Source organism: Triticum dicoccoides, chromosome 3B (genome assembly GCF_002162155.2).
Source record: "Triticum dicoccoides isolate Atlit2015 ecotype Zavitan chromosome 3B, WEW_v2.0, whole genome shotgun sequence".
Lineage (NCBI taxonomy): Eukaryota > Viridiplantae > Streptophyta > Magnoliopsida > Poales > Poaceae > Triticum > Triticum dicoccoides.
Window position 1 is genome coordinate 849,468,868 of NC_041385.1, and position 11,542 is coordinate 849,480,409.

At 51.8% G+C, this 11,542-nt stretch overlaps 1 pseudogene; it reads right to left on the bottom strand.

Annotated features, from left to right (window-relative positions):
• Positions 1 to 790, bottom strand: part of LOC119280309 — a 5,870-nt pseudogene extending 5,080 nt beyond the window's left edge.
• Positions 791 to 11,542: the final 10,752 nt, after the last annotated feature.

Genomic DNA, 11,542 nt, shown 5'->3' on the forward strand with positions numbered 1-11,542 from the left:
CCACCGCTCCTCCAAGAATTGCAACACGGTCATTGAGACGGTTTGTATGTAGACACTGGAGACCTCCGGGGTGTCATCTTTGTATGAGTATATGTTGATTATGAGAGTCTGGTTCTGCGTAAGGCCATGCAGCCTTCCATTGCAGAAAGCGATGTCTGTGAACGCCATACGATGCATAATCCTGGCTGGGTCACATCGTTTTGTTGTCCACCCACCGGGAGAGCCAATGGTGCAAAGCGCTATCTCACACTCCGTGGTCATCGCAGCGAGAATACAGCCGGTCGACGAAAGTTCCCTGGAGAAGACAATTTTTTTAGCGGAGACGACCTTTTTAATGGGGGTGGCACCGAATGGCCTCGGGTTTATGCATCTACAGAAAATAGTGCTCTTTTTCTCGGAGAGAGCCACCGCGGCACTAGAGAAGGGGTTGATGATCGAGATCCCTGATCCGAGTGTCTCGCCGACGACCCAACCACCGTCATGGCCTCCGACGAGTCTAGTGCCTCTCGGGAACGATAGGAGTGGGACGTGCAAGGCCCTGCCGTCCTCGGGGCTGTACGCTCGCGTCTCCTGGTCGTGATCAGCATCACCGCTGAAGGGCAGGAGCAGCGGGAGGGTGGGCATTGCCGGGTGCCACGACACGACGGCGCGCCCAGGACCTGCAGACCGCCCTGAAGCGGGCATGGTCGTACGCCGAGGAGCACACGACGTAGACCGCGTCGAGGAGGTCGTCCGGGAGCTCGGACCACCCCTATTGCTGTCGGACGACTCCGCCGGCGGAGGCGGCCATGTGATTCGCTCTTGATGGTTGCAGCGAGAGCGGCGGTGGATCGGATCTGGCCTATTTTTTTTTGCTGGTTCATTGGGCTCTTTATCTTCGGCTTTAGGGTTTTCGAGGCCTGCAGACAGACACAATCCTTGGATGCCATAAGGAATTATCACCAAAGGCTACGATGAAAAGAGGAGGTTGGGTCCAACCTTCAAGGGGGTTTGTAAAACATAATGTGGATGCCTCTTTTGATCATGACCAGCTCAGGGGCACGGCTAGTGCAGTTCTGAGAGATGATGAAGGAAAATTCATTGCAGGGGGGATTGGAGAATTGATTGGTGCACGGACGTTCTGACGGCTGAAGCTATGGCGCTTAGATATGGTCTATCTATTGCTCGAAGGGCGGGCTGTAACCGCAGTTATTAACTCAGATAACATGGAGGTCATCGAAACCATGAATAATGGAGGACGGTCATCTAGTACAGCGGCGACAATGTTTGACGATTGTTATTTTTTAGCATGTGACTTTTCCATTACTAAATTTGAGCATTGTAATAGAGAAGCAAATTAGGTCGCACATGAACTTGCTATGTTAGCTAGATTTTCTTCATCTTTGAACTAGTTTAAAGAGCCCTTGAGCGAAATTGTACCCCTCCTCATAAACGATGTACTTGTTATTGCAAATGAATAAAGTTTCTATGTTCTTTAACAAAAATCAGCCCATGATCCCTTGGATCTGTACGTACGTATATACTATCAAGCCCAAGGACATTGACCTGCGTACAACTCTTTTCAATCAATCTATCGCTCTCGCAACACAACCCTACACGTAGGAACTCCAACCATCGATGGCCAGCGACGTCCAAGGGCGGTGGCCTGACATGCCCGGCAACCTCCTGCGCGTGATCTACGGGCTGTGCTCCTCACGGCAGTGCGACCGCGCGCGTTTTGCTGCCGTCTGCACGTCCTGGCACGCGGTCGCGTCATGGCATCCAAAGCCGCCGGCCATCCCACTGCTGGTACCATCGACTAGCAATGGCCAGCATGACCGGGCGATGCGGGCGTACAGCCCGGAGGAGGGCAGGGTCTTGCCCAAGCCCCTGCCCTGCTTCCCTAGGGGTTGGCGGATCGTCGGATCCCATGATGGTGGATGGGTGGCCGCCGTCCTGGGCCCTCAGGTTGTGCTCGTAAACCTCTTCACGTGCGCCCGGGTGCCGCTCCCTAGGGACTTTGCATGTCGATGTTCCACTACTCAAAAAACCACAAGCAAGATCTTCATCCAAAAAATTATCTTCTCCAAGAGCCCTTCCTCACAAGGCTGCATCCTCGCCGCGATAACCACAAGATGTGGTCTTGCGGTCCATAAACTTGGATGTAAGGATGAAGATGGGTGGACCACACGAGGATGCGGCACCGACATATGCCCGAGCCTAGCAGACATTGCTTTCTACAACGACGAGCTCTATGGCCTCGTGAGTTTTGGGATGTTATATAGCTTCGTCCTTGGCCGAAACAATACTGGAGCTCCAGTAGTCACTGCATTCAATATAGTAACTTTCGACATACCCATCTACGGGCATGGACATGGGATGCTACACTATGCCCACTACATAGTGGAGCTGCGCAGCAAGTTGGCGATAGCCGTGCAGGTCAGCCATTACAAGGCTCATAGTTTTAGGGTGTCTGAGCTTGTCAACAGCGCCACGAGATGGCCACACAAATACATGTGGTCAGAGGTGACTAGCTTGGGCGACCACGCGTTATTCCTAGGGCCAAGATGTTGCAAGGCGGTACAGGTTTCAGGCGTGGGTATGCACAGCATTGTGGAAGCGAACTGTATCTACTACTCCTCTCGCCACGGTGACGTCGTGGACTGCTTAGCTATATTGGATCTCGGTAGCTGCGCCATTTATTGTTGGGAAAGCGATAATGTGGTTGACTCGGAAAGGATCATGTCACGTGGATACCACTACCGCGAGAAGGATGAAAACTATGATTATGGTGAGAGTGATGGTGGTAATGGCCATAATACTTGTACCTGGGTTCTGCCTCCACAAATTTAATTTTCCTACCGTCACGTGCTGATACCACGTTATTATGTAGGCGTGTTTATCCTTTATGTACTCTAGAGTATATTCTCTACGTTTGTGCTTGCAGAACTGCTATCATGACCACAAAAAATGTGCGTGCAAAATATGAACATGTCCTGTTATACATATTGCCTAAAAAAGAGGATAGTTTTATGACCAAATTTGGAGGTTTTATCAAAGCTTCTACCTTCTTTCAAGGATATATATATGTTGATTGTGCAAATAGGAGATTTTCTTAGCTTCGCGAGATAAGAATCAGAGACAATTTATTTGAGCAGCTGGCCGCTTGTATGCATGTGAGCTTTAGTAGCTTTAGATATTCAGTTTTTTATAGAAACACTACGAAATTTGCATTTGCAACGAAATGTACACAGAAAAATTGGAAAAGGCAGGAAATGATTTTTTTTACATCATTGCATCATTTTTGCCCTGCATCACGATTCACGTATAATGACATGAATTGCATTTGCCATTGCCTACCATCCTGTAACCGCCTCTTCTCCACCGTGAAGCCCGTCCGAGTGTCTACCATCGCATGGTGATGGCCCCACACAGCAGCAGTTTCGCTGAGCATGTACCGATCTACTCCTCTTTACCCAACAATTTTTATTTTTTGATAGTACTCTCTACCCAACAATTTCGGCCAGGAGAACACGCAAGCAACTAGCAGCGCAAGGCCATTAACCTTGACGAGGCCCACCTGTGTGAGCATCCGGTCTAGGGCATGCATCCACCCTCTCCACATCAGTTGGGGGCCGGTGGGACGCTAACGGCTGTTGGGACTTACAAAGTCTAGGAGTCTAATTTGTTTTTGGGGATTACTCTGCGCCGGCGCGCCGGCCCAAGCACTCGGCCGGTCGCAGCCTGGCCGTTGGATGAGGCAACCTCCACCCGTTGATTTCCCATGCAACTCTTTTGCATCTCGCGTTGACCAACAACACCAACAACTTGTGTTCGCGACAGACTCTGCCCTCGCTGCCGCCCGCGCTTGCTGGTGAACCGCGCGACCCACGCTCGTCGCCATGGCCGTCGTCCCGAGCATCGCGAGGTCGCCGTCACCGCCAGCAGGTCGTCGTCGCCAGCAGCCTTGCTGCGTCCTTCAACAGGCCGCCGTCGTTGCTAGCAGCCCTGTTGCGTCCGATGCAGCTTGGTGACGCCGTCATGCCGAGCATCGCGTGGTCGCCGTAGAGTCGCCGGCCTGGTCATGGCAACATCGGCCGCCGCTGCCGCAGTAGCAACTCTGGTGGCGTCGTGTGGCCATCCCACGCCGTTGCCGGTTCCAGCAAATATCGATGCTTGATGGAGCAAATTATGTCGCTGGATGCAGCTTTGCCACATCAATTCTCCACTGGTTCCTTGCATCTCGCATCCTTGTCGAGCGTCGAAGCACCCCCGACCATCGATGGTAGCAGCATCGACGCCGCCGGGCCTTGCGTCTCGCATCCTCATCGAGCGTCGCCGGTTGAAGGTTGCCTTGCGTGCCACCCCCAGCATCCCATCACCCCATTCGCTGGTTCCAGCAAAGAGAAACGACGATTCCAACAAAAAACGCCACCGGACACAGCAAAATCGACTGTCGATCCCAACAAAAAACAACACTCCAGTCACCCCGTCACCTCCTTTGCTGGTTCCAGCAAAATAAATCATCAATTCCAGCAAAACTAGACATCAGTTCCAGCAAAAATAGATTACCGTCCTTGTAGCAAAAAACACCACTGGTTCCAGCATCCCGCTGCCACGGTTCCAGCACCGCGTCCCCGTCGGACGCCGTCATCGTAGCTTTTTAGATGGTCGGTTGCAGCCTTTTCAATGCCCGGTTGAAGCACAGAAAACATTGACGGCCGTCGTTGTGACACGCATGGCCGGTTTGTGTGTGCCACGGGTGCTGCAACCGATGGCAGGCTCCGGTGCTGTAACCGACGGCGGGCTTTGCCATCCTAAGCCACCGTCGTCGTGTGCGTTGCCGTCTCCACCGCAACAGCAGCTGGTTGCAGCCTTTTACCCAGCCGGTCCCAGCAAAAGAATTAACCGGTTGTAGCATCAGGGTGCGTGTCTCCATCGTCGAGCAACTGCTACTGACCGCACCGCCCATGGCCTCCGCCGCCCCAGTTGCATGACTGCCCCGTCAAATCCGTGAGAGGAGGAGCCAGGGGAGCGCCATAGCCATAGGAAGGAAGGAGCCGCACGAGCACCACATCAGGAAAATGTCGCTCGTCCGGGAAGATTGACCATGGCCGGGAGTTGGAGTGAGGGGGATTGGAAGGAAAGAGACGGGTGAAACGAGTGGCTCTGCTGCGTCGGGTTGGATAAGAAGAAGGAGAGAAAAAGCAAGCGGTGCGCATGGGCCCAGAGTGTGACGTGAGGGCGCACCCGCGTGAGCGAGCGAGGCTCGCCGATTCCAAAGGTTTCCCTTTGTTTTTTTCTGTTATTTTATGTACGTGCAACCATGCATGGTGTCAAATGTTTGATATCCTTAAGAAGTATAAGGCCTGGTCATGCTGTGTTAATGACGGGCTAGTTGCGCGTTCTCGAATCCTCAGACGTAGGACAAAGACTGTCGAGCGGCAGCTACCGTGTTAAGGGCAACTGCCACAACTGTTGAATTCAGGACCACATGGCTAGGGATTGCCACAAACTGAAGCAGAAGCCCAAGGAAGGGGCAACCTCAACCAGGCGAAGAGGACACTCCGTCAACCAGCCCGCGTTGCTCATGGCGGTGTGTTGTGGGCTCGCCCTGATCAACAACACTCCGTCATACGATCCTAACCCGGCATAGTGCACACAAGGCGACCCAGCCACCATCATGGCCACCAATGATCCATCTCCCCGTGGCGTTTCTTGGGACCGGTAAGTGCACGACCTCGCTGTCTACGGGGCAGTACATGGGCTTCTTCCTGTTGCCGTCGCGAGCCGAGAGGAGCAGCCACGGGAGCGTGGGCACTGGCCCGACAGAGCGCGCGGCGGCGCACAACGACCGGCAGACGGCGGCGAAGCGCATGCGGCCCCGCGGCGAGGCGATCATGCGAGAGATGAGGGCGAGGAAATCATCAGAAAACGTGTGCGCTTCGTGTCCGGCATGTCGCCGACGACGGCCAGCTACATACCGGCCAACTTCCTATCTATTTGATCTGATGTCCGGCCGGGTAGGAAAAGACCTGTTTTTTATTTCTATATAACTGAGAAAGATCTGTTTGTTGGCCGGATGGTACACGTTTTGTAATTAGCATTACTAGGATTAGGAGAACGTACGTGACGGGCGCAAGACGTAAACGTTGTTATATACGACGACACAACAAAATCGACGTACGAACGATGCTAGAATTAGAACCTGTCCGTGTCCGGCTCATACATGGAGATGTTCCTTATAGGAGTATAGGACGCGCGTATATAGGCTCCGTGGGTGCTGCGTGGGTGTCTTCAGCATCGTACGAGTACTTGCGCGCGCGAGTTCCGTCGGAAAGTAATTGTTGGTAGCTACGCGTGCCGCGTGAGCGTACCGTCAACCTCGTCGGGTCCTCTGTCACAAACGACAACACGTCGATGGCCGGCGCCGAAGGGCTTCCCGACGACCTCCTCGGGGCGATCTACCACCGCTGCTCCTCGCGGTACGACCGCGCGCGCTTCGCTGCTGTCTGCAGGTCGTGGCGCGCCGCTGCGTTGGCATGGCGCACGCCGCTGCCGGCTCTCCCACTGCTCCTCCCGTCGACGGGCAACGGCCAGTGCGACCGGATGACTCGGGCATACAGCCCTGAGGATGGCAGGGTCCTGGGCGCTCCGCTGCCATACTTCCCGTATGGCAAGAGGATCGTGGGGTGCCATGACGGCGGCTGGGTTGCCGCCACCATTGGCTGCAGGGTTGTGGTCGTGAACCTCTTCACTCGTGCCCGGTTGATGCAAAGGGACTTCAGATGTAGATGCCCAAGCGCTCCAGGAAGGACCGACAAAATCTCCCTCGACAAAGTCGTCTTCTCGGATGACCCTGCCACAGAAGGCTGTATCATGGCCGCGATAACGAGCAAGTGTACAATACTGCTCTGCAGGCTTGACTGTAAGGGCGCCAATGGGTGGAGCACAGGAGGATGCGGCACGGCCAACATTCCGAACCCTGTAGACATCACCTTCTACAACGGAGAGCTCTACGGCCTCTCGTATGATGGATTTTTACACAGGTTCACCATCGACCGAAACAAGTATGACCCTTACGTGGTCAATTGGCACTGTGTCCAACAAGTAACCACGGAAAGGCCCATCGGGCATGGCGGCACCAAATACATCTTTGAGCTACGTGGCAACCTAGCCGTAGCAGTGCCAGTCAGCATTTGCAATGCTCAAACTTTTAAGGTGTTCGAGCTTGTCGCCTGTTGGGACAGTACAAAAGGGTCATACTACACATGGGTTGAGGTGACGAACTTGGGGGACCACGCCTTGTTCCTAGGGCCAGGATGCTGCAAGGCGGTGCATGTGTCATCAATGGGGGTCATGCACGGTGTCGTACAAGCGAACCGTATCTACTACTCATGTTCCGGAAGCTGCGTGAACCATTTTGCTACGTTGGATCTAGGTAGTTGTAAAGTGTATTGTTCAGGAAGTGACAACTTGCAATACTCCGATAGAATTATCTCAAAGGGATACCATTACTACACATACGGTACTAGTTGGGAGAACAGTTGTACATGGGTTCTCCCTCCAGACTTTTAGCTGCTTTGCACATGCATGCGGGTACCACATTATTATCTTATTTCCATAGAGTGATATTCATTCACTTTACCTTGTTTCCATCGAGGAACAATTATAACAGTTGTTTTGTTTTTTATGTTATTTATAATGTCATGTATGTTGATTTTTTTCTATGACTTTATAGTTTGTACCTTGTTGATTTCTCATCCAATCAAATCAAACAAGGAAAAATATCTCAGCAAACTAACAATTGGTGTGTGTCATATGATCATGTTCTTCCTCTCTAGACTTGCATATGTATGTAGTCATGTAGTCAAAATTTGAGCAGGGCGTTTGGGAGAACGAGCTACTTGGCGCTTGGAATCCCGGCCAAACGATTGAGCATCCATAGCCGCATCTAGCTAATCCGATCCCTCAAACTCTCGGCGCGTCCGCATGCACTGACCGGATCCACCAGCAACTTTTCAATGCCTCGCCCACCGCCGCCCTCTCCCTCACCCGTTGCCACTCGTGTCATGTGGCATGTGGCTTCGACTAGGACGTCCTTGACAGGCCCAGTGCCAGTGAGGGCATGAGCACCCAAAAGTGGCCGTGGATGAAATCCGGAGGTGGTTGAGAAAGGGCGGGGTGGCGTACCTAGAGTGGAGTGGATCGGGTGGAGCTGTGGCCGGTGCTGCGTGCCGGACGGGAGGGCCTTGCAACATCTCTCCCAATGCGACGTTGGGCGAAAGGGGGACAGCGCGTCGGAGTATGAGCTACTGCCACCCCAATCAGGTCGCGGCCGGCACAGTGCGATGCGGAGAGCGACCACATCCACGTCGGAGTCATCGCCGCCGGAGCCGGCGCTACTGCGGGCGGACGCCATACATGTGATTGGGAAGAGGAGGGGACAAAGAGAGTGTAGGGAGTGGACTGGAGCGGATTGAGGTCTAGGATTGGTCGATCGTTAGATATTTGTGGGGGCTTCGGGTTGTTCGTTATAGGGCTCTGGCGATGGATATTTGAGTTCGTATAACTAATGTGAGCTATTGGCCTTTTATGAACTTCCACCTATCCATATTTTGCTAGCCTCTTCGGTACCGTGCATTGCTCACTATCACCTCGAAACATTGTGCAAGACTCACCTGGTGCATCCAAACCCCAACTTGTATTGTCATGCAACTTCCATTGTTATTTTACACATTACATGACTTGAGTTTCATTGTCATCTTGCTTTGCATGATCATATAGAGCTGACATGATATTTGTGACAAGGCCACCGTTCATCATTGCTTAAAAGTTATGCTAGGTCAGTGCACATCTTTGTACATTGCCGGCGGCATTCATTTGTAGACATCATTTACATTCCGAGTTTTGTTTACTTTGTGGAAAAACTTCCAATCTATTCGAAATCAATCATATTAGTACAACGAATGCCAGAAATAATAAAAATTACATCTTGATCCGTAGACCACCTAGCGACGACTATAAGCACTGAAGCAAGCCGAAGGCGTGCCGCCATCATCACCCCTCCCTCGCTAGAGCCAGGAAAGACTTGTTGTAATAGATAGTCGGGAAGTCGTCGTGCTAAGGACGTATAGGACCAGCGTACCAGAATAGCAACAAACCAAGACGAATGAAAATTGGATCCAAAACGATCCACCGAAGACCAGCACTGATCGAATCCCGCGCGATCCGACGGAGACACACCTTCACATGCGCTCCACAGATGATAGACGCATCATCGGGATGGGGATAGAATGTGCAAGATATTATTCCTACCCAGGGGCATCGCCGCCGCCACACAACCCCAACCAAGATACTGAACCTAACAAGAACGAGAATGGGGTCCTTCCAGCCGGCGGGGGGCAAGATCTTCCGCACCTCCGTGGCCCAAAGGCCATCTGAGATGGGGCGGACCGATGGCGGTGCCGATGGAAGGAAGAGGATAGCTTTGAGTGTTTTCTTGTGGAGGAATGAGGTACTCAATTTATTTTTATGGGAAAAGTATATTCTTCGTTCCTTAATTCTTTTAAAAGTGCAGAAATAGTACCTTAATTTCAAAACCAGCAAATCCTGGTCCCTTAATCAAGGAACTAATATAAATAGTTGTTTTGTTTTACTTTAAGTTATTTTTGATGTCGTGTATGTTGATTTTTTTCTATAACTTTATTAGTCTGTACCTTGTTGATTTCTCATCTAATCAAATCAATCCAGAAAAAATATCTTAGCGAACTAACAACTGGTGCGTGTCATATGATCATGTCCTTCCTCTCTGGACCTGCATGTGTATGTAGTCATGTAGTCAAAATTTGAGTGGGGCATTTTGGAGAATGAGCTACCTAGCGCTTGGAATCCCAGCCAAACGATTAGAGCATCCATAGCCGCATCTAGCTGATCTGGTCCCCCAAACTCTCGAGTGTGTCCGCATGCACTGACCGGATCCACCGGCGCACGCTTGCCCGGCGACTTCCCAAAGCCTTGCCCATCGCCGCCCTCTCCCTCACCCGTTGCCACTCGCGTCATCGGCCTGCGACTTCGACTAGGGCGTCCTCGGCCAGCCCTGTGCCCGTGAGGGCCCGAGCACCCAATAGTGGCCATGGATGCCCTTCAGAGGTGGCTGAGAAAGGGCGGGGTGGCCTACCTGGAGTGGAGCGGATCGGGCAGAGCTGCCGCCCGTGCTGCATGCCTTGCTAGGCTACATGCATGCTTTTTTTTGGAACGAAGACTCGCGAAGAGCCCGGCTTTGAATTAACAAAGCCATCAACCGGTCAGGATTACAAACTCTGGAGAACAACCTCGACACAAACCAGAAAAAGAAAACACGGCAAGATACAATTGTTGGAAATATGCCCTAGAGGCAATAATAAAAGTATTATTATTATATTTCCTTGTTCATGATAATTGTCTTTTATTCATGCTATAACTGTATTATCCGGAAATCGTAATACACGTGTGAATATATAGACCACAATATGTCCCTAGTGAGCCTCTAGTTGACTAGCTCGTTGTGATCAACAGATAGTCATGGTTTCCTGGCTATGGACATTGGATGTCGTTGATAACGGGATCACATCATTAGGAGAATGATGTGATGGACAAGACCCAATCCTAAGACTAGCACAAAAGATCGAGTAGTTCATTTGCTAGAGCTTTGCCAATGTCAAGTATCTCTTCCTTTGACCATGAGATCGTGTAACTCCTGGATACCGTAGGAGTGCTTTGGGTGTATCAAACGTCACAACGTAACTGGGTGACTATAAAGGTGCACTACAGGTATCTCCGAAAGTATCTATTGTTTTATGCGGATCGAGACTGGGATTTGTCACTCCGTGTAAACGGAGAGGTATCTCTGGGCCCACTCGGTAGGACATCATCATATGCGCAATGTGACCAAGGAGTTGATCACGGGGTGATGTGTTACGGAACGAGTAAAGTGACTTGCCGGTAACGAGATTGAACAAGGTATCGGTATACCGACGATCGAATCTCGGGCAAGTAAAATACCGCTAAACAAAGGGAATTGAATACGGGATCGATTGAGTCCTTGACATCGTGGTTCGTCCGATGAGATCATCGTGGAACATGTGGGAGCCAACATGGGTATCCAGATCCCGCTGTTGGTTATTGACCGGAGAACGTCTCGGTCATGTCTGCATGTCTCCCGAACCCGTAGGGTCTACACACTTAAGGTTCGATGACGCTAGGGTTATAAAGGAAGCTTGTATGTGGTAACCGAATGTTGTTCGGAGTCCCGGATGAGATCCCGGACGTCACGAGGAGTTCCGGAATGGTCTGGAGGTAAAGATTTATATATAAGAAGTCCTGTTTCGGCCATCGGGACAAGTTTCGGGGTCATCGGTATTGTACCGGGACCACCGGAAGGGTCCCGGGGGCCCACCGGGTGGGGCCACCTGCCCCGGGGGGCCACATGGGCTGTAGGGGGTGCGCCTTGGCCTACATGGGCCAAGGGCACCAGCCCCTAGAGGCCCATGCGCCAAGATAAAGGAAAAATGGGAGAGTCCTA